The 19,927-nt window shown below is 51.6% G+C and overlaps 1 protein-coding gene across 4 annotated transcripts in view; it reads left to right on the top strand.

Moving 5' to 3' along the window:
• The first annotated feature begins 15,073 nt into the window (after nt 1–15,073).
• MLPH (melanophilin) overlaps nt 15,074–19,927 on the top strand; it is a 58,401-nt gene continuing 53,547 nt past the window's right edge. For all 4 annotated transcript variants that reach the window (XM_032277821.1, XM_032277820.1, XM_032277818.1 and 1 more), the window contains exon 1: nt 15,074–15,331. The gene's annotated coding sequence lies outside the window, so the exon portion shown is untranslated. The remainder of the gene's footprint in view (nt 15,332–19,927) is intronic.

Raw genomic sequence — 19,927 nt, 5'->3', positions numbered from 1 at the left:
GGGGTGCATGCCAGGCACTGGATTGTTTAGGGGTATATTACAGGCATGGGACTGTTTAGGGGTACATTCCAGGAACGGGACTATTCAGGGGTGCATTCCAGGCATGGCACCATTCAGGAGTTCATTGCAGGCCAGGAGTGTTCAGGGTCCATTCCAGACACAGACACACCTGAACAGCAAACTGTTAGGACTGCTTAGAGGTGCATTCTAGGCAGGGTTATGGGGCCTGGGGCAGGTCTACAGTGGGGGTTAGAAGAGGGTCTCCAAGCGACATGTCCAGGTGCATGAAGCAGCCCAGGGGCACTCCGCCCAAGGGCCTGACTCATCATCAAATTGGGACTCAGCCATTTCTTCCCCAGGGTCACTGCAGGGACCCGTTGCCTGGTGACCTTCTAGAAGCAGAGAGGCACAGAGGCTGTCTGCTTTCAGAGAGCCTGAGCAGGAGCCCCGGCTCCACCCGCACTGTCCAGTGACCTTTGTAAAGTCACTTAACTCACATTCAACCCCCCTGGCAGTCTTCTTTTCTGTAAGATGGGATGTTAATAACAGGCCCTGTCCCCCAGTGTTGTCGTGGGGACTAAAGGAGCTCCTGTAACTGGCACGTGGTGCAGAGCTGCACATAATGAAAGGGCTCAGCATCGGGAGTCGCTCTCGCCTCCCATGGTGGTCAGTCAGTGTGCAGGGGCACAGGACATTGCTGTCTGGGCCAGAGACAGAGGCTGGGCTTCACCTGAGGCCAAGGCAGGGCCCCCACTCACAGGCCCTGGGTGCTGCACCCCATACCTTAAGGACCCGTAGGTCCCCTCCCCCACACCTGAAGATGGGCCTTTCTCTTAGAATTAGCAGGGAAGGCCAGGCCATCGCTTACACTACAGGGTTCACTGAGGCAACCATGTGCAGACGCCGTCCTGGGCGCTGGGGCTACCACTGGGAACACCACCGGGCTGGGCACCCTGGGTGTGGAAGGCAAAGGGGTCGAGCACTTCTTCCTCCCTGGAGGCTCCCCAGACTCCCTTTGCCTCCCAGATGGCCGGCCCAGAAGCCCACGTGGCCCAGGTGGAGAGATGGCCTGGGGTGTGGTAGAGCCTTGCACCACCAGCCGCTGCTGCTTAGGATGAACTTACAGTGCCCCAAACGCCCAGCAGGCTGAGCCAGAAGGGGTTCCTGGACACTCAGAAACCCAGTCCCAGGCAGTGTGGTTGTAGCCCCAGCAGGACACACATCTGCTCCCCCCAAATGCCCTGCCCACCTTCACCACCCTGCTCTGTCCCAGACACCAGCAACTATGGCCTGCACCAACTGCCCCCTTGGCACCAGCTCCCCAGTGGGCTCAGCAAAGAAGGGCCCAGCAGGAGGCTGGGGAGTAGGAAGACAGAAGCCTGGCATTGACCCCGTCTCCCTCCCTGCCTGCAGTGGCTGCAGCTGCCCTGGACCCCAGAGCTCTGGGGGCACCTCTCTCAGGCCTCCACACCACATTCCAGACACGGAACCCTAATTTCCCTCTACAGGCCCGAGGCGGCAACGGCTCTTACTGCAGCCCCTCCCCGGACATAGCACCCGTCTTGCTGTTTCCTAACTCTGCCCACAACTTTGTCAGAGGTCTCTGGGGCAGTAAGTCTGCCACCTCTCTCCTGCCCAGACCCTGGCTGGCAGAGGAGGACACTCAGGGGAACCGCTGAGAAGCAGGGGGAGAGAGCTTGGGCTTGGCACCCAGGCCAGAGCCCTTCAGCCACCAAGTCTTGCCGCCCAGTGCCCTCACCTCAGTGAGGTGCTAACAGTGTCCCGTCAGGTGGAGCCAGGGCACCAGGCAGACCAGATGGGGCAAAACCCAGGCCATCGGGGCTGAGGGCTGAGCGTCTGGACCTCAGACCTCAGTCCCAGGTAAGGTGGCACCACTCAGGTAGGAGGTGCTGGGTGAGAACCGTTGATGAGAAGCGCCTCCCAAGCTCTCTGCAGCTTCCTCACTCAATGGCTTGGAGCTAAGGACACATGTTCACACAGCCACAGCCACCCCAAGTTGGTCAGGCTGTCAGGCAGCTCCAGAAACCACACACCCCGTGACATGAGGAAGCCGCAGACAGAGACACCCACAGTTTCCCACTGTTCCCTTGGAAACGGCAGGCCCAGATCCAGCTCATCTACGCCCCTACCCTCAGCTGGAAACAAAGCCTGGCAGTTTCCCCCTGCACACCCAGCCCACCCGGCCCACCTGCCTCACCCACTGGCTGCCCCCAGCCTTTGCCCTGCAACTGTAGCCAGAAAAGATGCCCCTTCAGCTTGGCCCCAGAGTGGGATAGGAGCCAGACCTCCAGCGATAGCTCAGGTCAGAAAGAGAGGAGGGAGCTTGGCCTTCCCAAGCTGGAGTGCTTGCTAGGGTTGGGGTTGGGGAGGGGGCACAGCCCTGGCTGGAGAGCCCCAGGCGGCTGTGGGTGGGTCCCTGGAGGCCTCTGCAGGCCTAGAGTTCCTGGGGCTTGGATGGGCAACGGTCCAGGGATCTTGACCTTGTATTTGGGGATGGTGGGAAATCCCAGCACTTCTGGCTCCCCCACCCCAGGGACTCCCCTAGCAGAATTCAGGGAGCAGAAAGCCAAATGGTCCAATGGGATGCAGGACCCCTGCAAAGCCATTCCCCAGGGGCTGACCACGCAGAGGCTTGGGCCACCAATACACCAGGCAGGGCATTAAGAGTGGAGAATTTTTTTGATACTAAACACACAAGAAAGCATTCAAGTAATTTGCGGAGAAAATCCGTTGGATGGAGGGGCCCAGCGCTGGATTCCCACAACCACTTATTTATGGCTTAGTGTGGTTTGACTCTGAATCCCACAGAAGGGCGGGGAGGAGAGCGGCCCCGAGGGTGAGGGTGCGCAGCATTTGGGGTAAAGGTCCTGGTGGCCACTGATTCCCGGCAGCCGCCTGTGGTGACGAGTGGCTCCCGGCAACATGGTGTGGGGCTGGGGGCTCCGGCTCCAAGGAGACAGTGCCCGGGCGCGGGGCTCCGAGGCGCCGGGGTCCCGGGAAGGGCTGGAGGGCTGGGGGCGCACATATCGCGTCTCGGGGTCCGAGGGCGGCAGACGCGGGGGCGCGCGGAACCGCGGCCGGGGCTGTCATCACCCTAGGGCCGCCCAAGCCGCGCCCAGAAAGGCTCCGAGGCGGGGCCGGGCCGCGGGGGTCGGAGGGAAGGGCCGGGGCGGCGCGGGGAGGACGGGCGGCAAAGGACCCTCCCCAAGCCCGGCCGGGGCCCCGAGGTCAGAAGCCTGGGAAACGGAAGCCACGCCGGGCAGGGGCGAGCTCGGTGTCGCCGCCACCCGCGGAAGGACCGGCCCCCGGCCCCCCGCCCCCCCGACCTCCCCGGCCCCCCCCAACCCCCCCCCCCCCCCCGCCCCCCCGGCCCCCCCGGGCCCCCCGACCCCCACAGCCCCCCGGCCCCCGGTCCCGGCCCGCCCTGCAGGCAGGAGCTGAGGCGGCGCGCCCCGTGCCCGGCAGCCGTCGGCCTCTGTCGCCCCCTCCCGGAGCGGAGGAGTCGCGGGGAAACAGCCCGAAGCCTGTTGCCTGGGCCCCGAGGGGATCAGCGATGCCCGCCCGGGGAGCCCCTTTCCTGGCAGAGAGGATCCTGACATTGGTCTGGAGGCCGAACGTCAGTCCTGGGGATGTCGGGATCAGGCTTGGAGGATGCCCTCGATCTTTATCCTTTCCTGTGTCCCCAGCCCCTGGCAAAAGGCCGTAGACCCAGGGGAAGGATGCAGGAAGCCAGGACGGGAATCCCCATGCCATGAGCACCATCCTAGAGGTGTCCACACATAGACACACGCGTGCACACACAATTCCTCTAAGGTAACCGCAACAACAGAACCTGTGGGCCATTTGGGAAAACGCCGGGCACGCGGAAGTGCTGGGGACACTCCCACGCCACCCCTACTGTGCCTGCCTCTCAGACGCGCACCCACGCCTCCCTTCAGTCCTGTCTGAAACGGACACCGTACCGGCACCTGCCTCTTTGGTGGCCGTGAGGATTAAATGTGGTTGAACCCATAAACTCGCTAGAACAGCACCTGGCATTAAAGGATTGCAGCTGGCACCCTGCTCCTCATCTTCCTCATTCCGTTAGGAATGCATTCAGCTGCAAGCTCAGGAAAAGCAACTGACAGTGGCCTAGATGTGTAGGTGCATTTTTCTCCCATAGCAAGGAGTTCGGAAGTTGCCTGTCAGCCTGGGAGCACAGCTCAGAGATGCGTCAGGGCACTGGGCTTCCTTTCCATTCCCAGGTCCTTACCATTCTATTGCTGGTCTCCTCCTGGTTGCCAGAAACTTGCTGTAGCTGCAGATCTCATATCCGACATCCAGGCAGGAAGAAGGGGAAAGGGCGGGAGGCAAAGGGCTTTCTCCTAGCAAGGGTTTCCTGTTTTTTTCTGGAAGGGACAAGAACCTCTTGTACTTGGATTGTCCAGAAGTGTGCGTGCAGGGTATCTTCACTGCAAGGGAGGCTGGAAAATGCCTATTTTTAGCTGAAGTCCTTGATCGTCTACCTGGAGTCAGGGTTCTGTTAGCACACAAGGGACATGGTTATTGGGTGGACAACCCATGGGACCCACCAGTGTGCTGCTGCCTAACCTCCACTCTGCAGACACAGAAATCAGTGCCCAGCAAGGCTGGAAATCTCGCCCAAGGTTACACAGCTAGTGGGTGTGACATCCCAGTCTCCCGATTCTAAGTATTAATGTTCTGTAAATCAATGACTTGACATTGATTGTTGAGGTATTTTTATGGCATTGCTTTTGAAGCACTGATGTTAATTTATGAAACATGTTTATAATAACTGCTTGAAAATTCTCACCAGGTAATTCCACCATCGGAGCCGTCGAAGTATCAGCATCTATTTATTGTCTTTTCTCATTCGGGTGGTTTATTTCTGGTTCTCGATATGGCAAGTGGGTTTGTATTGTGTCCTGGTCATTTGGTTATTATGTTCAAACATAATAATAAAAGATTATTACAAATATTAAAGAACATCTCAGGCCAGGCGCGGTGGCTCATGCCTGTAATCCCAGCACTTTGGGAGGCAGAGGCAGGCAGATCACAAAGTCAGGAGTTCAAGACTGGCCTGACCAATATGGTGAAACCCCATCTCTACTAAAAAAATAAAAATTAGTTGGGCGTGGTGGCACGCACCTGTAGTCCCAGCTACTCAGGAGGTTGAGGATGGAGAATTGCTTGAACCTGGGAGGCAGAGGTTGCAGTGAGCCGAGATCACAATACTACACTCCAGCCTGGGCAATAGAGCAAGACTTGGTCTCAGAAAAAAAAAAAAAAAAAGATTACCTCCTGTTGGAGTTACTGGTTGCAGATCTCTCTGACACCCAGTCAGGCTACATGGGAGATAAAAAGAAAAACCTGAGGAACTCACTATATTATCTTTCCTCCTGTGCTGAGGTCTCTGGCCAGTCCACCTTCTTTTACCCAACTTTCAGAGTCATTTTATCATTGTCTGTTGAATAATTTCCAGGGTATTTAGTTGTTTTTAGAAAGAAGGAATAAGGAAAAGTGAGCCTACCCATTCTGTTTCAGAACCAAAATCCTAAATCCATTTCAATAGCACATTCCAACCTACCTCTCACCGACTCCCACTAAATACCCCAAATCTAAGCCAGCTTCAAGGCGCTGATTGGTTTTATGAGGGTATGGTGCCATACAAAGAGCTCAGCATCAGGCAGATAGTCAGCAGCAGAAGTAGCTGGATCAGCCTTGGTGAGATAGAGCCCATGTAGTTGGACCACATGGCCTCCCTCCTGGACCCCAGGCATAAACATTGAGGTGACCAAGGACAGAGACTGACTCCACAGGGTAAATCACCCTGTATATCCATTCATTCAGTGTCCTTTTTGTACTAGGTGGCCTCTGGTGAACACTGACATGAGATAGACGATTCACACATGGCGCCTAGTCCCAAGATCCCTGCACATGCCTCTCTGTCTTCAGTCTTTCAACCTTATTTTCTTCAACTTCCCTGACCAACCAGAGAAGCTTGCATTAATACCTTGACCTGCTACAAAATTTTCTCATGCTCTAAGCCTCACTTGAACCTGCCAGCCTTCCAAAATCACTTGCCAAATGGATTGGAGCAGTATTCCCAAGTGAGGCATGTGCTGCCTCCAAAATCCAAAGTTCCACCTAGTGCTATGTCTCTTTGTCATGGCACCTGCAAAGAGAACAATTTGCCCTATACCTTTGAAGGTATGTCCCGGCACACTCTACATCTTTAGTCCCCTGAAAACCTAGCCAAAGTTTTATATCCCTGGAACACCACAGGATTTGCCTCCCAGACCCCAAAGCACATATATCTTACCAGGGTGTTCAGCATCCTTATACCCTCCTTTTTACCATGTCTAATTCAGAAAACATCATCATATGTTGCCTCAGTGTCCTCAAAGTTCCTGAGGATTACATTGTGACGGTAATAAAAGAGTTGACACAGCCCTGGGACAGTCAATAGAGAGAAGGTTTGCCATTGTCCTTCCCACTGACTCATGTCAGTCAGAATCTGTACCCAATCACCCGCCAAAGTTTGAGTGTTTCCCTTTCCCCTTATGCACAGTTATCCTGGTAAATAACCATGGGCCCTTTGGGGAAAACTAAGTATAATATTTATGATATATATTGTAGTGACGTTGTAAAGTTCTTCCTCGAAGGGATCTGGCTTCTCTTTTAGTCGATGGGGTCTAGGTCTGAGAACCCAGCTATAAAAACTGGTTGAGACATGGAAAATGAGTGAGAGATTGTGACACTTCCCACACTGGTACATTTCTTATTGCTTTGGTGAAGACAGTGTCCTCTGAGCCCTCCCAGAGAACACAGTCAAATGGTAGAGTCTTTGATCTTACGTAATAAATCTATTTTCACATTCCTACCTCCCTAAGCATTCTAAGCTCTTACTCAATACTCTGCCAAGGCAAGCATAGTGTCTACACCTCATTTGCATCATGCCCAAGCTTCGCAGAGCCATCTCAGTGGTGTATTTGGGTGATTTCCAAGTATCCTTGCCAGGAAGTCAAATTCTTTTTTTTTTTTTTTTTTTTTTGAGACGGAGTTTCACTCATGTTACCCAGGCTGGAGTGCAGTGGCGTGACCTCAGCTCACCGCAACCTCCGCCTCCTGGGTTCAGGCAATTCTCCTGCCTCAGCCTCCTGAGTAGCTGGGATTCCAGGCACGCGCCACCATGCCCAGCTAATATTTTGTATTTTTTTAGTAGAGACGGGGTTTCACCATGTTGACCAGGATGGTCTCGATCTCTTGACCTCGTGATCCACCCGCCTCGGCCTCCCAAAGTGCTGGGATTACAGGCTTGAGCCACCGCGCCCGGCCAGGAAGTCAAATTCTAAGACATAGACAAGTTCCACCAAATCAACAAAACTGAATTCAGTATCTTTGTGGTTTATTCAAACACATTTCTCTCTGTTTCTTGGTGATATATATTAGCCAAGACTTGCAGTTATGTTCATTAGATCCTGTTTATTTCCAGAAAATAAACTTAATTTCCCCACTTGGGCTATACTGGGACCTGGCCCTAGTTAGTGATGTAGGGGAAATAAGAAGAGATGGAGACAGATCTTGAGAAGGACAAGTATCACTTTATAAAGCAACCATCTCAGGTGAAGACTCTGCACAGTATCTAGCTATCAGCATTCTTGGGAAAAGGGAAAGTGCTATTCCCAAGAGGGTTCTTGGGAATCCAGGCGTTCAAGCTTAGACTCATCTATCCGCTTGTCCTCCTCCCAGGTCACAGGATTCTACCACCCTATCAATTCCCTGACTGAAGCATAGAAAACCTATTCAGGGTGTTCCTTTGTAGTTCTGGTATAGATTTGCAGGATGTCAATACAAAATACTTAGCTAAATTTGAATTTGAGATAAACAACAAATAATATTTTAGGGTAAGTAAGTGTGCCCTGCCCCATGCAATATTTAGAACATACTTATACTAAATAGTATCCATTGTTTGTCTGAAATTAAAATTTAAATGGAAAGCAAACATTTCATCTGGAAACCTTATCCTTGGCACCCTTGCAATCAAATCCTGGGTCCGATTTTCAGCACAGTCTGCACTAGGTTGGCAGGAGATGCAGATGTCTTTAAACACTGCCACAGGGGCCTTCTGGTTCTCACCAAATGCCCTGAGGAGATAGACCTGAGCTATCATTCCATGTCCAAGTATGTGTTAAGTTGTTGTGATAGTTTTAAAATAATTTAATACCTGAAAATTCTAACCAAGTGTTTTCAGAACCTGAAATACATTTACAAAGCCAACTTCAAAATCAGTGACCTAGCCCTGCCACCCGAGCAGGTAGGATTTGAGCCCATCTTGAAGGTTAACCTTGGATGCCTGTAGGAGAAAACGGGAAGGCACAAAACACAGCCTGACATTGCATTTCCACCCAGAACTGAAGGCACACATGGTCCCGGGAACAAGTTAGACTCATTTGGATTTGTGAGGTCAGGAAGTCATGAAAGATAGGGCTGGAAATTAATCAGGTTTGGAGTTCAGGTGGTGGCAAGCTTGGAAAACTGTGTATTTCACATGAAGGGCAAGACTGGAGTGAGTATGGGGTATGGGAAGGTGAAGGTGGGGGCACACGGGTTAGGAATTGGCTCCAGGTACTTTTTTTTTTTTTTTTTTGAGATGGAGTTTCACTCTTGTTACCCAGGCTGGAGTGCAATGGTGCGATCTCGGCTCACCGCAACCTCCGCCTCCCGGGTTCAGGCAATTCTCCTGTCTCAGCCTCCTGAGTAGCTGGGATTACAGGCACGCGCCACCATGCCCAGCTAATTTTTTGTATTTTTTAGTAGAGACGGGGTTTCACCGTGTTGACCAGGATGGTCTCGATCTCTTGACCTCGTGATCCACCCGCCTCGGCCTCCCAAAGTGCTGGGATTACAGGTCCAGGTACATTATTAGTTGGTAATGGGCTTTGAATCTGGCCGCGGGTGAGGGGGAGGCCTGGGGGCGGGGATATTGCTAGATTCCTGCTGCTGGCTCTGGGGTGGTTTCAGCCAAGCCCTGTGCTGACATCAGACTGACCGGAGAAGTACGGGCAGTAGCAGCTCAAGAGCGAGATCTTGAAACAGCTTTCACGATGGGGAGGGCATTAGCAACACTGCAAATATTCTGGAACATTCATACAAGAGTTTAACGTGAGATGCAAAGTGCAACTTATGTGTTGAAACTGAAGTTCATTGCTATGAATTATGGAAGTGGAGAAGAAGCAAAAAGAATTGTTCCCGAAATGCCTGATTCGACCATTGTGATGCAGGAATGGGGTGATGCCCACCACCTGGTGTAGGGCACGACACACCCAGGGCCTAACGGAGCTTCTTGCCACTGTTTGCCCTGACAGGGTCCCACGAGAGGGGCCCTGGTCTTGAGTTTCTAGATCTGTTCTTCACGGCTTTCCTGCCTCTGGCTGTGCCGGGGCACATGAGCCAGTCACCCCTGCTGTGGCTGTTGCCTGCCCCAGGGGCTTAGACCTGGCCTTGCCTCTGGTCTCCCCTCTCTGACTGTGTGACCTGGCACCAGTGCCTCTGCTTCCTTATCTGCATAACCCAGTTGATACTGGGGAGCTCAGATGCCCAACCCAATTGCTAGTGTGCAGGCTAGGCACTCAGACAACACGTGGTGGGCACCAGTAGCCTTCAGTGAGGACCGCTTTCCCGCCTTCATAACCGCACGACCAAGATTTCCACTAGTGGGTCTGGAAATTTTATTGCCTGAACTCATCCCCTTCAGTTTGGACCATTTCTGCCTAATTCCTGAATCCTTGGTGGTTAAAGCTCCTAATTAAGTTAATTTAGGTCAAGGGAACTGCTCATTGGCCCATGCCCCAACATGAGCTAACGCCTCCAGAACCCCCAGAAGCCTGAGATTTCTGATGGTTTTAGATCCAAGAACTTTATTGTTCAGATTTTTCAGTCCTCTTGGCTGGCCTTTCTGGTTAATTAGAGCTCCCCTCAAGCACTCATCAAAATGTAGTTCTCTGTGTGCAGATGAGGGAAAGCACATTGCCAACATAAATGTGAGAGTCCCACACTTCTGAGCACTCACACATGTGGGGTAGGAGCATCCTAAATGGAATTCTGCTAAGCTTTGAGCAGAAGAGGACTATTTCTTACTCTGTAGCACAGGCCTCCTAAGGGGGAAAACAAAAAGGTAATCTCAGACCAACACAAGAAAGAGAAAGAGGCTGAGCTGAGTTGGGAGCCACCGTCTCAAAGTGTAGTAAGGGCCAATGAATGGTAAAAGCAAGAGAAGAATGATGGCCCCCAAGCGAGCAGAGACCCCTGTGAAGACAATTCAACCCCTCTCCCAGCCCTGCATTCCATTGTTCCATCAAGCCATTTCCCAAGAAGCCCTGCTCTTCCAGGGAAGTGCTGTTAGCTCAGGCCGCCTGAATGGTGAGGGGCAGAGCTAGCTCTGTTTGGAAAATGCCCTTCAGTCAAAGTAAGATGAAAGGCAACATCAAAATATGATATGATGGTTATTGAACAATATTTATTCAACACATAATTGTTGAGAGCCTAGTATGCACCAAGCACCGTGGAAGGCAGCAGAAAATCAAAGTGAGCCTCTCAGTCCCTGTCCTCCCAGAGCTCAGAGCAGGGGAGGAACAGACACTAACCAGATAATCACAGGGCACGGGAGATAAACTATGAGCCTTGTCTGCAAGAACATTCAGGAACCACAGGGAAGCCAACAGTGGGCAGGGCTGCATGGTCAGGGTGTGATTTCTGAGGGAAGGACCGTTGAGTGGTGATTTCAACGGGGGGTAGGACTTGGACGGGTGATGGGAGGTTGGGCGACGGGGTCATTCAGAAGCTGGAGCCCAGAGAGCAAACGGAGGCAGACAGGGTAGGGCTGTGTGAGTAGACCAATGTGAGCCCGGGGGCCGCGCCTGTGCTCAGCTGCTTGGAGGGCAGTCACATGAGCCTGTGTGCTGACGAACTGGCAGGAGCAGAGTCAGGTGACACTCTTGCATAACCCGTGATCCCCCACCCAGCTGAACAACTGCAAAGCCAGAATGCTTCCAAAAACGGGTTTTTCTCCTCAATTTTCCAGATTTATTGGAATTTTTAAAAAAGGCATTCAATGTCTGATGAAAACATATTTTCCTGTAATTTGCAAGTCGTTTAGTGGACATGGCTAAGATTTGGGGCAATATTTTGCATGTGTTCTGTTTCCTGAATGGTTATCTCAAAAATCTAGACACCCTTGTTAGCCCAATGCCATACTGGCCCAGAGGGTTGAGACAGAGAGACTGAAGGTGACGGGTTTTAACTACTGCCTGCCAGAGACCTGGAGCACCCAGGAGGGAAGTGGATGGGAACTGTGGCCTTTTCAGCACTAATCCTAGACTCTGCAATGGCAAAGGAAACGCACGTCCAGACTCTGAGGCTCCCTGGGGGGCCAGAAACCATCTCTCCCTTAGGGTCCCCTATCCACATGCAGAGAGGAGGCTAAGCCCAAGGCCACCCCTCAATGGGACTTGCCTGCCCAGCTACACTTGGAACTGGGGGACATCCAGACAGTGAAATTAAAGGGTGCTTCTCTGAAGCCCATCTTCCATGGTGAACTTCCTGCTGGCATGGCCAAGTGAACCATCCTTTCCTCCCTCTCATGCCAGCCACGAAATCCCAGCAAAGGCTGTGTCTCCAGATGTCCACCATTAAGACAAGGAAGTAGAGGGAGGGGCCCTCTTCTGCCCTCTGGTGTCCACCCACCAACCCAGACTTGAGCAGTGTGGCTTGTGAGGCTCAGGGCTGAAGAGATGGCTGCCTCTGACTCACTGTGTGATCTTGGGTAAACTCCATCCCACTCTCTGGGCATCAGTCTCCTCAGTTTCCCCCTTTAGATAGTGAACAAGGAAGGGTAGGTCTCAGGGCAGAGGAAAATGATAGGAAGGTAGAGGGTACCACCAACGGGCACATCAGGGAGCCCTGAGAAGCTGGGGAGGCAGGAATACAAAGGCATAAAATCTATTCTCTGCTACCGTTTGACATTGTTTATGAAATTTTATTTTTTATTTATTTAATTTTTTTTGAGATGGAGTCTTGCTCTGTCACCCAGGCTGGAGTGCAGTGGCGCTATCTCAGTTTATTGTAACCTCTGCCTCCTGGGCTCAAGTGATTCTCCTGCCTCAGCCTCCCAAGTAGCTGGGACTACTGGCATGCACCACCACACCCGGCTAAGTCTTGTATTTTTAATAGAGACAGGGTGTCACCATGTTGACCAGGCTGGTATCGAACTTCTGACCTCAAGTAATCCACCTGCCTCAGCCTCCCAAAGTGCTGAGATTATAGGCATGACCCACCACACCCAGCCTTATGAAATTTTAAATATGTATGCCTCTCCTCCAAAAATACATATTAATTATAGAGGGGATGGGAGTAACTTACCAATGGAGATGGCTGGAAGACAGCACCTTAGGCCAGGGATCCCAGCCAGCAGTAAGGACACATACTGCAACCATGCACCAGCTGACGGGTCTTAGGAGAGGACCCAGCCTCAATTGTGCAAGATTCTCCCAACGACGCAAAACCTGAGTATAATCACAGGAAACAGCAGACCAGCCCAAATCTAGGGACAGTCTAAAAATTAAGTGGCCTAATATTTAAATGTAGCATAGCTGTGAAAGTCAAAGACAGAGGAGCTGATCCGATTTGAAGGAGACTTAGAAATGACAATAGAACACAACATGTGATTCTGAACTGGATCCTTTGGCAACAAAAAATTACAAAGACAACTGGCAACATTTGAAAGGATTCTGATGATTAGATGATAGCAATGTATCATTTACAGATGTTGATGGTTGGATTGCAGTTTAATAGACGGTTGTCCTTGTTTGTATAAAATACACTAAACACTCATGTCAGCAACTTCAGCACAAATGGCTAGGGAACAGGAGGTTCTTTGTGTCAAACTTGAAACTTTCTGTAATTTTGAGATCGTTTAATCATTTAAAATGTTTATGATTTTAGAATTTTCTCTTAAAATTGTGTACATCCTTTGACTCAGGAAATCCAAATCTGTAGGCTTTTAGTCTACAGATATATCAGTGTGTATGAACAATATTTATGTGTCATCCTATGTATGATAGGTGTCAATATTAAGAATTATCTAGAATGGTATTTATGGCAGAATCATTTAAATAGCAAAATATCAGAAATTAACTGTCCATCATAGAAGACTACTGACTAATTATGGTAACTTACCCAATGGATACTCTGCAACCACTAAAAAGGATGAAGTGGATCAACGGGAATAGTAATTAATATTTACCAAGCACTCGCCACATGGTAGGTCTCACTTAAGCTTCAGGGATATTGATTCACAACACCCTAATTGTGTAACTCCCATTACTATTCCCATTAAGGAGAAGAGAGAAAAGAGATGGGAGAAGATTGGGTAGCAGGTCCAAGATGACACAGCTTGTGGGCCACACTCCTAGCTGGAATTGTGACTCTTGCAATTGGTTTGAGCCCACATGCTCAACCACACACGCACACACACTTACTTCAGAAAGAATACACAAAACTCCATTAATAATGATTGCTTTCAGGTCATGGATGTCGATAGTGGAAAAGGAGAGAATTTGGCTTTTCATTTTATATTCCTTATATTCTTTACTATATATCATATATCACCATGTGTCAGTTGTATATTTTTTAAACCACTGGTTCAAATAAATAAGCCCTAAAGTATTAAACACTTTTTTAAAAACTTCTGCCCTTAAGAAACTTAAGTCCCCACATCAACTCTTAAGGGATTTATTAATCTTACAAGCAACATAGTCAGGTTTATGGTAAGGAGGTACAGTGATGAAAAACGTAAGCACTGGATCGTATGGGATGTGGAAATGCCTGCTTCAGTGTAAGCTTCATCCCATTCCAGGGTCCACACTCACTAATTGCTGGTATTTGGTGAGAGCGCCTGTCCCAAGGAAGCCCAGGGACCTGAAACACCCCGATTCACCTCCAGTGTTCCCCTGGCCTCAGCAGGCAACGACATTCTTTTCTGTTCTTTTGCAGCCTTTTGAAAGCTGCTTACAAATAATCTAATGTAACATCACAACAGTCCTCTAAGGTTTAGTCTCCTCTTCCGTTAAATGGTGATAGCAATATTTGTTCACCTAATAGCTTTATTTCTTTTCCTATCCTGCTTTTGCAGATACAAAAACTGAATTCCAAAAGCAGTTCCTAGCAGAGAATGTAGGTTTTTAAATGACATGTGAGAGGGAAGGGAAGGGAGAGAATGTTGGGAAGCGCACGGTCCTGGAGGATGAAGGAGGGCAATTCTCTAATGTCCGTGGGAATTCAGAAGGACAAGCTGGCCGGGCGGACTGGAGACACCCTCGCCTTGGGACTCGCTGAGTTTGCGGCGCCCCTGAGCACCCAGAGGCTGGCCCTGGAGTCCAGGAGGAGAGCGCGGCGGCGCGGAGCTCCCAGGCGTTCCCCGCAGCGCGTCCTAGGTCCTGGAACCGCCGCGCCGCGCGTCCTGGTTTCCACGCCTGCCCCATCTGCCCGCGGAGCTTGGCTTTTCTTGACAGGCAGGGCCTCGGTCTGCTCCCCGCGCGGGGCTGCCCACGGCTGCGGGGCCCTCCTGGCAGAATCCAAGCGGTGAGGGGCACGCCGTCTGCAGCAGAAAGCCCTGGGCTTAGAGTCCCACTTACTAGTTGGCGTTGCCACTTACTGGTCGGTGGCTTTGGTAGGGCGCGTTTCTGAGCCTCAGTTTCCCCATCTACAAAGCCGAAGTAAATAGCGCTCTCCCTGCGGAATTAGAAATTTCGACGCCGTGCTGCTGGCTCAGCAAGCGGATCCTACCCGGCCCAGGGCAGTACCGCGGCGCGGAGTCACCCGCAAAGTCGCCGCAACTCAAACGAATCGCAGCTGTGTGGTCAACCTTCCCCTCCCCGCCGCCGTCTTTCTCCCCAGACTGGCTTGGGGACGAGTATCCAGGGCTGTCCCTGGCAGGGGCGCCTCCAAGCGCCGGCGCCCCAGGTGTCCGCCCCGCCCTCCGCCCTGCCGGGCGTCGGACGGGTCTGAGCTCCCGGAGCTGGGCGGGGCGCAGCCCATGTGGTTGGGGCGGGAGGCTCCGGGACCTGGCCAGCTGCCTGCCTGCCTGCCCGGGAGAGCCTGGCGCGAGCCAGCTGCCCTGCTCGCCGCGCGCTGCTTGGCGCCATCATCCAACCTTGCCCCGGCGCCCCGACCTGACGCCGCCCTGCTTCGTCGCCCTCCTTTCTCTCCCAGGTGCTGGACCAGGGATTGAGCGTCCCCCGGAGAGGGTCCGGTGAGTGCACCTGGAAGGGGGAACAGCGGGGCCAGGGTGGCGCCCAGGACTGGGGGCTTAGGCTTTGGGGGGTGCGTGGTGTCCCTTGTAGCGCCACTGGTATGAAAACGCCCCCCAGCCGCCAACCTCCAGGCCCTGGTGCAGGCTGGTGAGGAGAGCGCGTTCCCAGCCACCCAGCCTTAGTCCCCAGGCTTCACCTGGATTCTTTGAGCAGACTGGTCTGGCTGCGGGGACGGGTGGGAATGGGGTGGCGGGGAAACCCCATCTTGGGCAAAACGGTTGGTTTAATCAGAAGCTCCCCAGCCTTCACTGCGGGTCTGCCATGCAGGCTGGGCCAAGGCAGCTGACGCCATGGATACTCGGGCTGGCCCCAGGGGAAAGGCGTCCTCCCCGCCCAGGAGCTGGTCTTGGGGTGAGGAAAAGGCCAGATGATCTTGGCATGGGAGGAGGCACCCGGCTTCCTCTGGGCGTCTAAAAGCCTGTTTCATTGGAATCAGCTTTTGTTTGCGGACAGTCTCCGTGGGCCCACCAGGCAGATGTGGGAAGGGTCTCTGAGCTGTGCGCACCTGTGGGCTTCATCCCCACTGGCCCGAAGTCCCCACAGGAACAGAATCTCACTTCTAAATCCCCAAAGATTCCACGGGCTTAGACACTGCGTCCTACTGACACTAACTGGCACTGAAAACTCCACCTCACTTGGGTTGGGGCCTTTACAGGTCCTTTTTTAGTAGATGGTGTGATTGGTATCTTGTTCACATATTTCCTTCTGAGGGAGTGATGACAGTTGAGAGGAGAGCAAGGCCCCCAATAGGTGCACAGGACAGCATTGCTGGTGGCTGTGAAGTCTCAGGAAAGGCTCCTGGACGTGCAGACCACGCTGCTGAGCAGTGACATTGGCACCTCGGGTTCAGCTGGCCTGCATCTGTGCTAAGAAACCCATCCCTCCACCTGCTCATTGGCGGGACTCAGCTGACCTCACGAAGGCCTCAGCGTTCCTGGGCCCAGCCCCCTCCCTGCCCAGGTGCTTAGTATCTAAGCAGCAGTCACTGTGCCCCCGGCCCTCACTCAGACTCAGAGAACAGCAGCAGGTGCCTCACAGGACTGGGACTGATTGAAGACACATTTAGAGAACATGGGATGGTGCCAAGCTCAGACACGGGGAGGCAGTGGGTCTTGCTGAGTATGGCATGAGTGACTCGGAAAAATTAAAACCAGCTGAATGTGTGCCCAGTGGGGGATGGGGGTGGGCTAATGGGAACCCTGTGGGCTAATGGGAAAAGTGAATTTGGTGCCTTTCAATGGCTCAAGTGAAACCCAGTCTCAGTGGCTGGGGCAGCCTTCTAGGGCCAACTGTCTTGTTCTTTTCAGAAGCAACCTCTGGAGGAACAGCCTTCCCCACTCCTCCTCCCCACTGCCCCCATGCCATCACTCCTCTTAATTTCAACATCCTGGCATCATCCAGGGCTGGAGAGGGCCAGAGAGGTCCTGGAGCTCAGCCATTGTTCATGGAACAGATGGGGAGACTAAGAGGCTGAGAGGAGGGGCAGCTGTCCCAGGAGGCTGGGCAGCTGTGCCTGGACTGGACTGGAACCCAGCTCTCACCTCTCAGCCCCATCCTCCTTCTCAGCCTCACCTGGGACCCATCCTTGCTGTAGAGACTAGCACTGAGGCTTTAGGTGCAAATGCAAAACTCACGTCCATTTATAAATGAGGTTTACCAACAACTCCCCAGACAGCTGGGAGAACAGAGGGATGGCAGATCGGTGAGCAGGTGGTCAAGGGACAGAACTCTCTCCCAGTGCTGTTGCTGCTGGAGCCACTCCCGAGCCTTGTGGCTACAGCACAGATGTGCCTGGTTTACCTGTAGGGAAGGGAGTGGCCCTTCTGGCTGGAAATATGCCCATTTAGCCACTGATAAGGGCTAGGGGTCAGTGCCTACTGACAGGTATCAGGTCCTGCCTACGGAAATAACCACACAGGCCAACCTCGACGGCAGCATTTGGGAAACAGCCACTAAGGATTAAGGCAGAAGGACCGCAGTTGTCATCTCTGCCACCACCCCTCTTATCAGCAAGAATAGCACCATACGACACACCTCGGCTCTGAGTCAGAGAGCATTCCTGCTGTTGTTAGCTTGCCAGTTTCTGTTTACCCAGGCGAGTGACCACCCACAATCACCATTGTTCCAAGGCTCCCGAAGCAGCCAGCCCAGGAGCTAGTTAAGCCAAGTCTTCATCCAGGAGGAACGCCACCCCACCCTGATTTCCCTTCAATTTGGCCAAAACATGAATTCAACTCTTTAATGGATAAAGATGATACACCACTGGAATTCAGCAGTCTGGGCCAGGGATGCCCGTCTTACAAAGTCAGCTCCTCTCTCCCCTCCCTGTCTGTTAACCCCTTTGTCCCCTCCCACTGCCCCACTATGGCTATTAAACCATTGGGGAAGGTGGACTGTCTCTAATGTTTAAAATATGATTGAATCTGAGCAGTGGAACAGATGCTAAGTGGAAGTGTTTTGTTCAGGAACCTCGTGAGTAGGTGTTATCTACACAGAAGTGGAACAAGAGGCAGATAGAGCAGGGTGGCATCTGCCCTCCCCCAGCACATGCACTCTGGGAGCCCCCCCACCCCACCCAGCCAGGGCAGGTGCAGAGCAGCCCTGCACCCCTCATGGGTCTAGCACATTCTCTGCCCCCACCTCCCTGAGCCCGTGGAAGTCGAGGCTGCAGTGAGCCGTGATTGCACTACTGCACTCCAGCTTGAGTGACAGAGTGGGACCTTATCTCAAAAAAAAAATGAAAGAAAAAGAAAAAAAGAAACAAAACCAAGATTTGAAAGGGGGCAAAATGGAGGAGGAGCAGATATCCAGGCAGCCTCTAGGACATCGGTTCTGATGTGCTGTGACCTTTTTATCCATCCATTTACTGGTCACAGACTATGGTCTAAAAAGGTAAAGCTTGCAAGATTGACAAAAGCAGATTTTTCCTTTTGTTTTGCTTTTCTTCCTCGTACATCATGATTTAAGTTTATCAAACTGAAGACTAGAATTTTGGCTTCTACTTGAGGAGGAGAGAGGGAATGATACTGCTTCAGCTGATGGTCACACTGTCCATCCGTTCTGAAAATAGAACATCAATGAATGCTCTTAGGATCCCAGTTTTTCAGAACTCCTGAAAAATAAAAATGAATGAACTTCAGTCATGCAGAGTCATACATCACATAATAACTTTATGTTCCAATTCTTTAGAAACCAGAAAGTGTGTGCTCTATGGGAGCATCAAAAATTAATTCTGTAGTAAGGGTTTCCTGACCAGACCTAAATCCAACTGTAAAAGAGCAGGGTTTGTTTGGCCCAGGGCACTGGGGCAATCTGTTCCTGTCGCAAACACTCATCTTTATGTTTAAGGGTGGAAATGCTGAGGAATGGGTGCAAAAAATTCAACAAATTATCCTTCTCCATTTCTATGGCATAAGCCAGGGACTACTTTGGCTGACTTCCATGAGAGCCCTGTAGACATTTTCATTTTAAATGGTATCTGCCCAGAAAATGTCACTTTTCATAATTAATCTCTTGTGCAACAAAATCGAAGTACATCTCCAGCACAAGGGGAGTTTTGTTAGTATTTTTATGATAAACATATGGTCAGCAGCACTGATAAGAGATGCTTTTCAGAATTCAGAAGCAAAATTGAGTCTTTTTGATGGTTTTAAGACTTCCCCCTGATGGCACACAGGTTGGACCCCTTCTCTGATGTTCTTGAGAAAATAGGTTCAAGTCCTCAAAACTTGTTGAAATTACATGGTAATTTTTAAACTTTCAGTTACTCACAACAGAACTCCTAGTCACACAAACAAAATGTTCCCCAAAGCCTCAGTGACCAGAGCAAAGCTGGTCTGTCTGTAGCTGCAGCGTCCAAGGGCTGAGGGCTTCCCTGTCAAAGCCTGCTGCATACCAGGGAGCTGCAAGCACCAAAAAGCACCTGCCGTGTGCTGGGAACAGACAGAGGTACTATTCTGGTGGAGCTTAACAATAACTAATGGGACATCACCAACTGTTACGGGGTATAAAGAAACATTAAAGAGATGGGGACAGGTGAAGGAGTAGAAACCAGAGGATGGTCAGGGAAATCCTCTGTAGGGAGTGTGCACAGTTTTGCAGTGTCCAGTGTGCATGCATTGGTGGTGAGGTTCTCCCTGGTACAATTGTGCTCCAATTTCATACCCAGCAGTAATGTCCATCAGCATGAGCTGTGAGGTCTGTATGTTATTGCCATATGAAAAACCAGCAAGAGGATCTGTCATTCTCTACTCAGCCACCACCACTGCATCACTACCCTGCCTCACACCCATTACCCACCCAACAGGATGTAAAGGCCAAGGTCTTCTTTTACTCACCCACCACCCGAGTGAATGAGTCTCCCCTAGAGCTTTGCTACTCAGAGGGGTCTGGAGAGCAGCATGGGCCAACTCTAACATGCACCTGAGCTGCCTGGGGATCTTGTTAAAAGGCAAATTCTGAATGAGTAGCTCTGGAGTGGGGCCTGAGAGTCTGCCCTTTTAACAAATTCCCAGGGGATGCTTCTGGTCCACAAG

This window comes from Sapajus apella, unplaced genomic scaffold (assembly GCF_009761245.1).
Source record: "Sapajus apella isolate SASKATOON/1434 unplaced genomic scaffold, GSC_monkey_1.0 scaffold10, whole genome shotgun sequence".
NCBI lineage: Eukaryota > Metazoa > Chordata > Mammalia > Primates > Cebidae > Sapajus > Sapajus apella.
Note: the sequence above shows the minus strand (reverse complement) of the source record. Positions and strands in the feature narration are given on the sequence as shown.